This window comes from Lepisosteus oculatus, chromosome 7, assembly GCF_040954835.1.
Source record: "Lepisosteus oculatus isolate fLepOcu1 chromosome 7, fLepOcu1.hap2, whole genome shotgun sequence".
NCBI classification, from domain to species: Eukaryota; Metazoa; Chordata; class Actinopteri; order Semionotiformes; family Lepisosteidae; genus Lepisosteus; species Lepisosteus oculatus.
The window spans coordinates 14956301-14970998 of NC_090702.1; positions in this window are offsets into that span (position 1 = coordinate 14956301).

The following is a 14698-nucleotide window of genomic DNA, read 5'->3' on the forward strand; positions in this document are numbered from 1 at the left end:
TGAGTGTTTTAAACCTAATATATTGATGCCCTGAGTTATATTTTCCACTCAAATGAGTGGAAGGTTTCATTGATTCTATGGAGACAATCTGAGCCCCTAACCCTAACCTCCCAAACCCTTAGCTAGGGTTAGGGTTAGGATAATAAGAAAAGATAGAGGATGTTTGATGGCATGGTTGTGTTCTAGGACAGAAAGGATTGTTAGGAAACGTGATATTTCAATGTTATCTTCACCTTTTTTTCTTGCCTATATGGCTCTATGCACTGCTTTGCCCTGAATGGGAATGATGACTTAAATATCCAAAAAGCAAAAGTTTGAAAGAAAGGGCTTTGGATTTTCAAAGTTTTTCATTTGGCATTAATTGCACTGAAATTCTAACAGTTACAGCTAATATGTATTGGTTATTCCTGACACTTAACCTATTTAACCCTGAAACAATGCTCATCGAGAACACCATTCGGCACGCAATTTCTAATGACAGACTACTCCTCAAAAAATAAAATTGTAGCACAGTTCATACATTTTCTATGGCTTAACAAGATTGTTGAGTGTTTTAAACCTAATATATTGATGCCCTGAGTTATATTTTCCACTCAAATGAGTGGAAGGTTTCATTGATTCTATGGAGACAATCTGAGCCCCTAACCCTAACCTCCTAAACCCTTAGCTAGGGTTAGGGTTAGGATAATAAGAAAAGATAGAGGATGTTTGATGGCATGGTTGTGTTCTAGGACAGAAAGGATTGTTAGGAAAAGTAATATTTCAATGTTATCTTCACCTTTTTTTTCTTGCCTATATGGCTCTATGCACTGCTTTGCCCTGAATGGGAATGATGACTTAAATATCCAAAAAGGAAAATGTTTGAAAGAAAGGGCTTTGGCTTTTCAAAGTTTTGCATTTGGGATTAATTGCACTGAAATTCTAACAGTTACAGCTAATATGTATTGGTTATTCCTGACCCTTAACCTATTTAACCCTGAAACAATGCTCATCGAGAACACCATTCGGGACGCAATTTCTAATGACAGACTACTCCTCAAAAAATAAAATTGTAGCACAGTTCATACATTTTCTGTGGCTTAACAAGATTGTTGAATGTTTTAAACCTAATATATTGATGCCCTGAGTTATATTTTCCACTCAAATGAGTGGAAGATTTCATTGATTCTATGGAGACAATCTGAGCCCCTAACCCTAACCTCCCAAACCCTTAGCTAGGGTTAGGGTTAGGATAATAAGAAAACATAGAGGATGTTTGATGGCATGGTTGTGTTCTAGGACAGAAAGGATTTTTAGGAAAAGTGATATTTCTATGTTATCTTCACCTTTTTTTTCTTGCCTATATGGCTCTATGCACTGCTTTGCCCTGAATGGGAATGATGACTTAAATATCCAAATAGCAAAAGTTTGAAAGAAAAGGCTTTGGCTTTTCAAAGTTTTGCACTTGGCATTAATTGCACTGGCATTTTAACAGTTACAGCTAATATGTATTGGTTATTCCTGACACTTAACCTATTTAACCCTGAAACAATGCTCATCGAGAACACCATTCGGCACGCAATTTCTAATGACAGACTACTCCTCAAAAAATAAAATTGTAGCACAGTTCATACATTTTCTATGGCTTAACAAGATTGTTGAGTGTTTTAAAGCTAATATATTGATGCCCTGAGTTATATTTTCCACTCAAATGAGTGGAAGGTTTCATTGATTCTATGGAGACAATCTGAGCCCCTAACCCTAACCTCCCAAACCCTTAGCTAGGGTTAGGGTTAGGATAATAAGAAAAGATAGAGGATGTTTGATGGCATGGTTGTGTTCTAGGACAGAAAGGATTGTTAGGAAAAGTAATATTTCAATGTTATCTTCACCTTTTTTTTCTTGCCTATATGGCTCTATGCACTGCTTTGCCCTGAATGGGAATGATGACTTAAATATCCAAAAAGCAAAAGTTTGAAAGAAAGGGCTTTGGCTTTTCAAAGTTTTGCATTTGGCATTAATTGCACTGGCATTTTAACAGTTACAGCTAATATGTATTGGTTATTCCTGACACTTAACCTATTTAACCCTGAAACAATGCTCATCGAGAACACCATTCGGCATGCAATTTCTAATGACAGACTACTCCTCAAAAAATAAAATTGTAGCACAGGTCATACATTTTCTTTGGCTTAACAAGATTGTTGAGTGTTTTAAAGCTAATATATTGATGCCCTGAGTTATATTTTCCACTCAAATTAGTGGAAGGTTTCATTGATTCTATGGAGACAATCTGAGCCCCTAACCCTAACCTCCCAAACCCTTAGCTAGGTTTAGGGTTAGGATAATAAGAAAACATAGAGGATGATTGATGGCATGGTTGTGTTCTAGGGCAGAAAGGATTTTTAGGAAAAGTGATATTTCAATGTTATCTTCACCTTTTTTTCTTGCCTATATGGCTCTATGCACTGCTTTGCCCTGAATGGGAATGATGACTTAAATATCCAAAAAGCAAAAGTTTGAAAGAAAGGGATTTGGATTTTCAAAGTTTTTCATTTGGCATTAATTGCACTGAAATTCTAACAGTTACAGCTAATATGTATTGGTTATTCCTGACCCTTAACCTATTTAACCCTGAAACAATGCTCATCGAGAACACCATTCGGCACGCAATTTCTAATGACAGACTACTCCTCAAAAAATAAAATTGTAGCACAGTTCATACATTTTCTATGGCTTAACAAGATTGTTGAGTGTTTTAAAGCTAATATATTGATGCCCTGAGTTATATTTTCCACTCAAATGAGTGGAAGGTTTCATTGATTCTATGGAGACAATCTGAGCCCCTAACCCTAACCTCCCAAACCCTTAGCTAGGGTTAGGGTTAGGATAATAAGAAAAGATAGAGGATGATTGATGGCATGGTTGTGTTCTAGGACAGAAAGGATTTTTAGGAAAAGTGATATTTCAATGTTATCTTCACCTTTTTTTTCTTGCCTATATGGCTCTATGCACTGCTTTGCCCTGAATGGGAATGATGACTTAAATATCCAAAAAGCAAAAGTTTGAAAGAAAGGGCTTTGGCTTTTCAAAGTTTTGCATTTGGCTTTAATTGCACTGGCATTTTAACAGTTACAGCTAATATGTATTGGTTATTCCTGACACTTAACCTATTTAACCCTGAAACAATGCTCATCGAGAACACCATTCGGCATGCAATTTCTAATGACAGACTACTCCTCAAAAAATAAAATTGTAGCACAGGTCATACATTTTCTTTGGCTTAACAAGATTGTTGAGTGTTTTAAAGCTAATATATTGATGCCCTGAGTTATATTTTCCACTCAAATTAGTGGAAGGTTTCATTGATTCTATGGAGACAATCTGAGCCCCTAACCCTAACCTCCCAAACCCTTAGCTAGGTTTAGGGTTAGGATAATAAGAAAACATAGAGGATGATTGATGGCATGGTTGTGTTCTAGGGCAGAAAGGATTTTTAGGAAAAGTGATATTTCAATGTTATCTTCACCTTTTTTTCTTGCCTATATGGCTCTATGCACTGCTTTGCCCTGAATGGGAATGATGACTTAAATATCCAAAAAGCAAAAGTTTGAAAGAAAGGGATTTGGATTTTCAAAGTTTTTCATTTGGCATTAATTGCACTGAAATTCTAACAGTTACAGCTAATATGTATTGGTTATTCCTGACCCTTAACCTATTTAACCCTGAAACAATGCTCATCGAGAACACCATTCGGCACGCAATTTCTAATGACAGACTACTCCTCAAAAAATAAAATTGTAGCACAGTTCATACATTTTCTATGGCTTAACAAGATTGTTGAGTGTTTTAAACCTAATATATTGATGCCCTGAGTTATATTTTCCACTCAAATGAGTGGAAGGTTTCATTGATTCTATGGAGACAATCTGAGCCCCTAACCCTAACCTCCCAAACCCTTAACTAGGGTTAGGGTTAGGATAATAAGAAAACATAGAGGATGATTGATGGCATGGTTGTGTTCTAGGACAGAAAGGATTTTTAGGAAAAGTGATATTTCAATGTTATCTTCACCTTTTTTTTCTTGCCTATATGGCTCTATGCACTGCTTTGCCCTGAATGTTAATGATGACTTAAAGATCCAAAAAGCAAAAGTTTGAAAGAAAGGGCTTTGGCTTTTCAAAGTTTTGCATTTGGCATTAATTGCACTGGCATTTTAACAGTTACAGCTAATATGTATTGGTTATTCCTGACACTTAACCTATTTAACCCTGAAACAATGCTCATCGAGAACACCATTCGGCACGCAATTTCTAATGACAGACTACTCCTCAAAAAATAAAATTGTAGCACAGGTCATACATTTTCTTTGGCTTAACAAGATTGTTGAGTGTTTTAAAGCTAATATATTGATGCCCTGAGTTATATTTTCCACTCAAATTAGTGGAAGGTTTCATTGATTCTATGGAGACAATCTGAGCCCCTAACCCTAACCTCCCAAACCCTTAGCTAGGTTTAGGGTTAGGATAATAAGAAAACATAGAGGATGATTGATGGCATGGTTGTGTTCTAGGGCAGAAAGGATTTTTAGGAAAAGTGATATTTCAATGTTATCTTCACCTTTTTTTCTTGCCTATATGGCTCTATGCACTGCTTTGCCCTGAATGGGAATGATGACTTAAATATCCAAAAAGCAAAAGTTTGAAAGAAAGGGATTTGGATTTTCAAAGTTTTTCATTTGGCATTAATTGCACTGAAATTCTAACAGTTACAGCTAATATGTATTGGTTATTCCTGACCCTTAACCTATTTAACCCTGAAACAATGCTCATCGAGAACACCATTCGGCACGCAATTTCTAATGACAGACTACTCCTCAAAAAATAAAATTGTAGCACAGTTCATACATTTTCTATGGCTTAACAAGATTGTTGAGTGTTTTAAACCTAATATATTGATGCCCTGAGTTATATTTTCCACTCAAATGAGTGGAAGGTTTCATTGATTCTATGGAGACAATCTGAGCCCCTAACCCTAACCTCCCAAACCCTTAGCTAGGGTTAGGGTTAGGATAATAAGAAAAGATAGAGGATGTTTGATGGCATGGTTGTGTTCTAGGACAGAAAGGATTTTTAGGAAAAGTGATATTTCAATGTTATCTTCACCTTTTTTTCTTGCCTATATGGCTCTATGCACTGCTTTGCCCTGAATGGGAATGATGACTTAAATATCCAAAAAGCAAAAGTTTGAAAGAAAGGGCTTTGGATTTTCAAAGTTTTTCATTTGGCATTAATTGCACTGAAATTCTAACAGTTACAGCTAATATGTATTGGTTATTCCTGACACTTAACCTATTTAACCCTGAAACAATGCTCATCGAGAACACCATTCGGCACGCAATTTCTAATGACAGACTACTCCTCAAAAAATAAAATTGTAGCACAGTTCATACATTTTCTTTGGCTTAACAAGATTGTTGAGTGTTTTAAAGCTAATATATTGATGCCCTGAGTTATATTTTCCACTCAAATGAGTGGAAGGTTTCATTGATTCTATGGAGACAATCTGAGCCCCTAACCCTAACCTCCCAAACCCTTAGCTAGGGTTAGGGTTAGGATAATAAGAAAACAAAGAGGATGTTTGATGGCATGGTTGTGTTCTAGGACAGAAAGGATTGTTAGGAAAAGTGATATTTCAATGTTATCTTCACCTTTTTTTTCTTGCCTATATGGCTCTATGCAGTGCTTTAACCTGAATGGGAATGATGACTTAAATATCCAAAAAGCAAAAGTTTGAAAGAAAGGGCTTTGGCTTTTCAAAGTATTGCACTTGGCATTAATTGCACTGGGATTTTAACAGTTACAGCTAATATGTATTGGTTATTGCTGACACTTAACCTATTTAACCCTGAAACAATGCTCATCGAGAACACCATTCGGCACACAATTTCTAATGACAGACTACTCCTCAAAAAATAAAATTGTAGCACAGTTCATACATTTTCTATGGCTTAACAAGATTGTTGAGTGTTTTAAACCTAATATATTGATGCCCTGAGTTATATTTTCCACTCAAATGAGTGGAAGGTTTCATTGATTCTATGGAGACAATCTGAGCCCCTAACCCTAACCTCCCAAACCTTTAGCTAGGGTTAGGGTTAGGATAATAAGAAAAGATAGAGGATGTTTGATGGCATGGTTGTGTTCTAGGACAGAAAGGATTGTTAGGAAAAGTAATATTTCAATGTTATCTTCACCTTTTTTTTCTTGCCTATATGGCTCTATGCACTGCTTTGCCCTGAATGGGAATGATGACTTAAATATCCAAAAAGGAAAATGTTTGAAAGAAAGGGCTTTGGCTTTTCAAAGTTTTGCATTTGGCATTAATTGCACTGAAATTCTAACAGTTACAGCTAATATGTATTGGTTATTCCTGACCCTTAACCTATTTAACCCTGAAACAATGCTCATCGAGAACACCATTCGGGACGCAATTTCTAATGACAGACTACTCCTCAAAAAATAAAATTGTAGCACAGTTCATACATTTTCTGTGGCTTAACAAGATTGTTGAATGTTTTAAACCTAATATATTGATGCCCTGAGTTATATTTTCCACTCAAATGAGTGGAAGATTTCATTGATTCTATGGAGACAATCTGAGCCCCTAACCCTAACCTCCCAAACCCTTAGCTAGGGTTAGGGTTAGGATAATAAGAAAACATAGAGGATGTTTGATGGCATGGTTGTGTTCTAGGACAGAAAGGATTTTTAGGAAAAGTGATATTTCTATGTTATCTTCACCTTTTTTTTCTTGCCTATATGGCTCTATGCACTGCTTTGCCCTGAATGGGAATGATGACTTAAATATCCAAAAAGCAAAAGTTTGAAAGAAAGGGCTTTGGCTTTTTAAAGTTTTGCATTTGGCATTAATTGCACTGGCATTTTAACAGTTACAGCTAATATGTATTGGTTATTCCTGACACTTAACCTATTTAACCCTGAAACAATGCTCATCGAGAACACCATTCGGCATGCAATTTCTAATGACAGACTACTCCTCAAAAAATAAAATTGTAGCACAGTTCATACATTTTCTGTGGCTTAACAAGATTGTTGAGTGTTTTAAAGCTAATATATTGATGCCCTGAGTTATATTTTCCACTCAAATGAGTGGAAGGTTTCATTGATTCTATGGAGACAATCTGACCCCCTAACCCTAACCTCCCAAACCCTTAGCTAGGGTTAGGGTTAGGATAATAAGAAAAGATAGAGGATGATTGATGGCATGGTTGTGTTCTAGGACAGAAAGGATTTTTAGGAAAAGTGATATTTCAATGTTATCTTCACCTTTTTTTTCTTGCCTATATGGCTCTATGCACTGCTTTGCCCTGAATGGGAATGATGACTTAAATATCCAAAAAGCAAAAGTTTGAAAGAAAGGGCTTTGGCTTTTCAAAGTTTTGCATTTGGCATTAATTGCACTGGCATTTTAACAGTTACAGCTAACATGTATTGGTTATTCCTGACACTTAACCTATTTAACCCTGAAACAATGCTCATCGAGAACACCATTCGGCATGCAATTTCTAATGACAGACTACTCCTCAAAAAATAAAATTGTAGCACAGGTCATACATTTTCTTTGGCTTAACAAGATTGTTGAGTGTTTTAAAGCTAATATATTGATGCCCTGAGTTATATTTTCCACTCAAATTAGTGGAAGGTTTCATTGATTCTATGGAGACAATCTGAGCCCCTAACCCTAACCTCCCAAACCCTTAGCTAGGTTTAGGGTTAGGATAATAAGAAAACATAGAGGATGATTGATGGCATGGTTGTGTTCTAGGGCAGAAAGGATTTTTAGGAAAAGTGATATTTCAATGTTATCTTCACCTTTTTTTCTTGCCTATATGGCTCTATGCACTGCTTTGCCCTGAATGGGAATGATGACTTAAATATCCAAAAAGCAAAAGTTTGAAAGAAAGGGATTTGGATTTTCAAAGTTTTTCATTTGGCATTAATTGCACTGAAATTCTAACAGTTACAGCTAATATGTATTGGTTATTCCTGACCCTTAACCTATTTAACCCTGAAACAATGCTCATCGAGAACACCATTCGGCACGCAATTTCTAATGACAGACTACTCCTCAAAAAATAAAATTGTAGCACAGTTCATACATTTTCTATGGCTTAACAAGATTGTTGAGTGTTTTAAACCTAATATATTGATGCCCTGAGTTATATTTTCCACTCAAATGAGTGGAAGGTTTCATTGATTCTATGGAGACAATCTGAGCCCCTAACCCTAACCTCCCAAACCCTTAGCTAGGGTTAGGGTTAGGATAATAAGAAAAGATAGAGGATGTTTGATGGCATGGTTGTGTTCTAGGACAGAAAGGATTTTTAGGAAAAGTGATATTTCAATGTTATCTTCACCTTTTTTTCTTGCCTATATGGCTCTATGCACTGCTTTGCCCTGAATGGGAATGATGACTTAAATATCCAAAAAGCAAAAGTTTGAAAGAAAGGGCTTTGGATTTTCAAAGTTTTTCATTTGGCATTAATTGCACTGAAATTCTAACAGTTACAGCTAATATGTATTGGTTATTCCTGACACTTAACCTATTTAACCCTGAAACAATGCTCATCGAGAACACCATTCGGCACGCAATTTCTAATGACAGACTACTCCTCAAAAAATAAAATTGTAGCACAGTTCATACATTTTCTTTGGCTTAACAAGATTGTTGAGTGTTTTAAAGCTAATATATTGATGCCCTGAGTTATATTTTCCACTCAAATGAGTGGAAGGTTTCATTGATTCTATGGAGACAATCTGAGCCCCTAACCCTAACCTCCCAAACCCTTAGCTAGGGTTAGGGTTAGGATAATAAGAAAACAAAGAGGATGTTTGATGGCATGGTTGTGTTCTAGGACAGAAAGGATTGTTAGGAAAAGTGATATTTCAATGTTATCTTCACCTTTTTTTTCTTGCCTATATGGCTCTATGCAGTGCTTTAACCTGAATGGGAATGATGACTTAAATATCCAAAAAGCAAAAGTTTGAAAGAAAGGGCTTTGGCTTTTCAAAGTATTGCACTTGGCATTAATTGCACTGGGATTTTAACAGTTACAGCTAATATGTATTGGTTATTGCTGACACTTAACCTATTTAACCCTGAAACAATGCTCATCGAGAACACCATTCGGCACACAATTTCTAATGACAGACTACTCCTCAAAAAATAAAATTGTAGCACAGTTCATACATTTTCTATGGCTTAACAAGATTGTTGAGTGTTTTAAACCTAATATATTGATGCCCTGAGTTATATTTTCCACTCAAATGAGTGGAAGGTTTCATTGATTCTATGGAGACAATCTGAGCCCCTAACCCTAACCTCCCAAACCTTTAGCTAGGGTTAGGGTTAGGATAATAAGAAAAGATAGAGGATGTTTGATGGCATGGTTGTGTTCTAGGACAGAAAGGATTGTTAGGAAAAGTAATATTTCAATGTTATCTTCACCTTTTTTTTCTTGCCTATATGGCTCTATGCACTGCTTTGCCCTGAATGGGAATGATGACTTAAATATCCAAAAAGGAAAATGTTTGAAAGAAAGGGCTTTGGCTTTTCAAAGTTTTGCATTTGGCATTAATTGCACTGAAATTCTAACAGTTACAGCTAATATGTATTGGTTATTCCTGACCCTTAACCTATTTAACCCTGAAACAATGCTCATCGAGAACACCATTCGGGACGCAATTTCTAATGACAGACTACTCCTCAAAAAATAAAATTGTAGCACAGTTCATACATTTTCTGTGGCTTAACAAGATTGTTGAATGTTTTAAACCTAATATATTGATGCCCTGAGTTATATTTTCCACTCAAATGAGTGGAAGATTTCATTGATTCTATGGAGACAATCTGAGCCCCTAACCCTAACCTCCCAAACCCTTAGCTAGGGTTAGGGTTAGGATAATAAGAAAACATAGAGGATGTTTGATGGCATGGTTGTGTTCTAGGACAGAAAGGATTTTTAGGAAAAGTGATATTTCTATGTTATCTTCACCTTTTTTTTCTTGCCTATATGGCTCTATGCACTGCTTTGCCCTGAATGGGAATGATGACTTAAATATCCAAAAAGCAAAAGTTTGAAAGAAAGGGCTTTGGCTTTTTAAAGTTTTGCATTTGGCATTAATTGCACTGGCATTTTAACAGTTACAGCTAATATGTATTGGTTATTCCTGACACTTAACCTATTTAACCCTGAAACAATGCTCATCGAGAACACCATTCGGCATGCAATTTCTAATGACAGACTACTCCTCAAAAAATAAAATTGTAGCACAGTTCATACATTTTCTGTGGCTTAACAAGATTGTTGAGTGTTTTAAAGCTAATATATTGATGCCCTGAGTTATATTTTCCACTCAAATGAGTGGAAGGTTTCATTGATTCTATGGAGACAATCTGACCCCCTAACCCTAACCTCCCAAACCCTTAGCTAGGGTTAGGGTTAGGATAATAAGAAAAGATAGAGGATGATTGATGGCATGGTTGTGTTCTAGGACAGAAAGGATTTTTAGGAAAAGTGATATTTCAATGTTATCTTCACCTTTTTTTTCTTGCCTATATGGCTCTATGCACTGCTTTGCCCTGAATGGGAATGATGACTTAAATATCCAAAAAGCAAAAGTTTGAAAGAAAGGGCTTTGGCTTTTCAAAGTTTTGCATTTGGCATTAATTGCACTGGCATTTTAACAGTTACAGCTAACATGTATTGGTTATTCCTGACACTTAACCTATTTAACCCTGAAACAATGCTCATCGAGAACACCATTCGGCATGCAATTTCTAATGACAGACTACTCCTCAAAAAATAAAATTGTAGCACAGGTCATACATTTTCTTTGGCTTAACAAGATTGTTGAGTGTTTTAAAGCTAATATATTGATGCCCTGAGTTATATTTTCCACTCAAATTAGTGGAAGGTTTCATTGATTCTATGGAGACAATCTGAGCCCCTAACCCTAACCTCCCAAACCCTTAGCTAGGTTTAGGGTTAGGATAATAAGAAAACATAGAGGATGATTGATGGCATGGTTGTGTTCTAGGGCAGAAAGGATTTTTAGGAAAAGTGATATTTCAATGTTATCTTCACCTTTTTTTCTTGCCTATATGGCTCTATGCACTGCTTTGCCCTGAATGGGAATGATGACTTAAATATCCAAAAAGCAAAAGTTTGAAAGAAAGGGATTTGGATTTTCAAAGTTTTTCATTTGGCATTAATTGCACTGAAATTCTAACAGTTACAGCTAATATGTATTGGTTATTCCTGACCCTTAACCTATTTAACCCTGAAACAATGCTCATCGAGAACACCATTCGGCACGCAATTTCTAATGACAGACTACTCCTCAAAAAATAAAATTGTAGCACAGTTCATACATTTTCTATGGCTTAACAAGATTGTTGAGTGTTTTAAACCTAATATATTGATGCCCTGAGTTATATTTTCCACTCAAATGAGTGGAAGGTTTCATTGATTCTATGGAGACAATCTGAGCCCCTAACCCTAACCTCCCAAACCCTTAGCTAGGGTTAGGGTTAGGATAATAAGAAAAGATAGAGGATGTTTGATGGCATGGTTGTGTTCTAGGACAGAAAGGATTTTTAGGAAAAGTGATATTTCAATGTTATCTTCACCTTTTTTTCTTGCCTATATGGCTCTATGCACTGCTTTGCCCTGAATGGGAATGATGACTTAAATATCCAAAAAGCAAAAGTTTGAAAGAAAGGGCTTTGGATTTTCAAAGTTTTTCATTTGGCATTAATTGCACTGAAATTCTAACAGTTACAGCTAATATGTATTGGTTATTCCTGACACTTAACCTATTTAACCCTGAAACAATGCTCATCGAGAACACCATTCGGCACGCAATTTCTAATGACAGACTACTCCTCAAAAAATAAAATTGTAGCACAGTTCATACATTTTCTTTGGCTTAACAAGATTGTTGAGTGTTTTAAAGCTAATATATTGATGCCCTGAGTTATATTTTCCACTCAAATGAGTGGAAGGTTTCATTGATTCTATGGAGACAATCTGAGCCCCTAACCCTAACCTCCCAAACCCTTAGCTAGGGTTAGGGTTAGGATAATAAGAAAACAAAGAGGATGTTTGATGGCATGGTTGTGTTCTAGGACAGAAAGGATTGTTAGGAAAAGTGATATTTCAATGTTATCTTCACCTTTTTTTTCTTGCCTATATGGCTCTATGCAGTGCTTTAACCTGAATGGGAATGATGACTTAAATATCCAAAAAGCAAAAGTTTGAAAGAAAGGGCTTTGGCTTTTCAAAGTATTGCACTTGGCATTAATTGCACTGGCATTTTAACAGTTACAGCTAATATGTATTGGTTATTGCTGACACTTAACCTATTTAACCCTGAAACAATGCTCATCGAGAACACCATTCGGCACGCAATTTCTAATGACAGACTACTCCTCAAAAAATAAAATTGTAGCACAGTTCATACATTTTCTTTGGCTTAACAAGATTGTTGAGTGTTTTAAAGCTAATATATTGATGCCCTGAGTTATATTTTCCACTCAAATTAGTGGAAGGTTTCATTGATTCTATGGAGACAATCTGAGCCCCTAACCCTAACCTCCCAAACCCTTAACTAGGGTTAGGGTTAGGATAATAAGAAAACATAGAGGATGATTGATGGCATGGTTGTGTTCTAGGACAGAAAGGATTTTTAGGAAAAGTGATATTTCAATGTTATCTTCACCTTTTTTTTCTTGCCTATATGGCTCTATGCACTGCTTTGCCCTGAATGTTAATGATGACTTAAAGATCCAAAAAGCAAAAGTTTGAAAGAAAGGGCTTTGGCTTTTCAAAGTTTTGCATTTGGCATTAATTGCACTGGCATTTTAACAGTTACAGCTAATATGTATTGGTTATTCCTGACACTTAACCTATTTAACCCTGAAACAATGCTCATCGAGAACACCATTCGGCATGCAATTTCTAATGACAGACTACTCCTCAAAAAATAAAATTGTAGCACAGGTCATACATTTTCTTTGGCTTAACAAGATTGTTGAGTGTTTTAAAGCTAATATATTGATGCCCTGAGTTATATTTTCCACTCAAATGAGTGGAAGGTTTCATTGATTCTATGGAGACAATCTGAGCCCCTAACCCTAACCTCCCAAACCCTTAGCTAGGTTTAGGGTTAGGATAATAAGAAAACATAGAGGATGATTGATGGCATGGTTGTGTTCTAGGGCAGAAAGGATTTTTAGGAAAAGTGATATTTCAATTTTATCTTCACCTTTTTTTCTTGCCTATATGGCTCTATGCACTGCTTTGCCCTGAATGGGAATGATGACTTAAATATCCAAAAAGCAAAAGTTTGAAAGAAAGGGATTTGGATTTTCAAAGTTTTTCATTTGGCATTAATTGCACTGAAATTCTAACAGTTACAGCTAATATGTATTGGTTATTCCTGACCCTTAACCTATTTAACCCTGAAACAATGCTCATCGAGAACACCATTCGGCACGCAATTTCTAATGACAGACTACTCCTCAAAAAATAAAATTGTAGCACAGTTCATACATTTTCTATGGCTTAACAAGATTGTTGAGTGTTTTAAAGCTAATATATTGATGCCCTGAGTTATATTTTCCACTCAAATGAGTGGAAGGTTTCATTGATTCTATGGAGACAATCTGAGCCCCTAACCCTAACCTCCCAAACCCTTAGCTAGGGTTAGGGTTAGGATAATAAGAAAAGATAGAGGATGATTGATGGCATGGTTGTGTTCTAGGACAGAAAGGATTTTTAGGAAAAGTGATATTTCAATGTTATCTTCACCTTTTTTTTCTTGCCTATATGGCTCTATGCACTGCTTTGCCCTGAATGGGAATGATGACTTAAATATCCAAAAAGCAAAAGTTTGAAAGAAAGGGCTTTGGCTTTTCAAAGTTTTGCATTTGGCATTAATTGCACTGGCATTTTAACAGTTACAGCTAATATGTATTGGTTATTCCTGACACTTAACCTATTTAACCCTGAAACAATGCTCATCGAGAACACCATTCGGCATGCAATTTCTAATGACAGACTACTCCTCAAAAAATAAAATTGTAGCACAGGTCATACATTTTCTTTGGCTTAACAAGATTGTTGAGTGTTTTAAAGCTAATATATTGATGCCCTGAGTTATATTTTCCACTCAAATTAGTGGAAGGTTTCATTGATTCTATGGAGACAATCTGAGCCCCTAACCCTAACCTCCCAAACCCTTAGCTAGGTTTAGGGTTAGGATAATAAGAAAACATAGAGGATGATTGATGGCATGGTTGTGTTCTAGGGCAGAAAGGATTTTTAGGAAAAGTGATATTTCAATGTTATCTTCACCTTTTTTTCTTGCCTATATGGCTCTATGCACTGCTTTGCCCTGAATGGGAATGATGACTTAAATATCCAAAAAGCAAAAGTTTGAAAGAAAGGGATTTGGATTTTCAAAGTTTTTCATTTGGCATTAATTGCACTGAAATTCTAACAGTTACAGCTAATATGTATTGGTTATTCCTGACCCTTAACCTATTTAACCCTGAAACAATGCTCATCGAGAACACCATTCGGCACGCAATTTCTAATGACAGACTACTCCTCAAAAAATAAAATTGTAGC